We start from the raw sequence: 744 nt of genomic DNA on the forward strand, positions 1-744 counted from the left end.
TATATATATATATATATATATATAAAACGCTATATACAAGTTACATATATTATTTTAAGACATTACATATTACATACACATTACAAATATGAATTAATCTTAAGAAAAAAACACTTCAATATGCATTCTTTGAAAATTATTACTGTTTCTCAATTCACTTTCACCAACAATTTTTCACCTAATAATAAACAAGTATACTAACTTTTGAAAGACTTTCTTTAAGTCAAGAGTTTGAGATTAAATAGGAGACGTATGATGTTGTAGGATTACAAATTTAAGAATCTGTTTAAGATCGGAAGATCCTACATCTTGACGTAACATTATATGAAAAACTAAGGTGATCTACATTGTATTGGGCATTTAATGTGAACATAATGGCATCTGTTCACTAATTACATTCAATATAGTTTCTAGTGAGGGGTTCTGCTCGTGATTTTTTTCACGTCTTTAGTCCTCGTGGCCAGGTGCAGCTTAAATCATTTGGGTACTGTTATCTTTGGGGAGTAGGTTTGCTGAAACTCAAAGTCGGGAGTTGATTTCCTGTATTGTCTTTAGATGTTTTGGTTAAGTGGTCACTTCTGAGGCTGTGCAAGGTAAGCACCTTTAAGGACTACCCACTGAATGCCTATAAAATACAATGTATCTCTGTCTTAGTGAAACTTTTGATGACTGCAGCGCGTTCTCAATAAAGAACTCTGCTGAAGATACCCAAGAGTCTCCTGGTCTCTGCTTCGACGAGGAAAA

General features: G+C 33.2%; 1 protein-coding gene across 7 annotated transcripts in view; it reads right to left on the reverse strand.

Moving 5' to 3' along the window:
- The window catches only part of LOC107669149 (glycosaminoglycan xylosylkinase-like), a 32,607-nt gene that overhangs the window by 18,110 nt on the left and 13,753 nt on the right, over positions 1-744 (reverse strand). The window lies entirely within an intron of this gene.

This window comes from Sinocyclocheilus anshuiensis, unplaced genomic scaffold (genome assembly GCF_001515605.1).
Source record: "Sinocyclocheilus anshuiensis isolate Anshui unplaced genomic scaffold, SAMN03320099.WGS_v1.1 scaffold400, whole genome shotgun sequence".
Lineage (NCBI taxonomy): Eukaryota > Metazoa > Chordata > Actinopteri > Cypriniformes > Cyprinidae > Sinocyclocheilus > Sinocyclocheilus anshuiensis.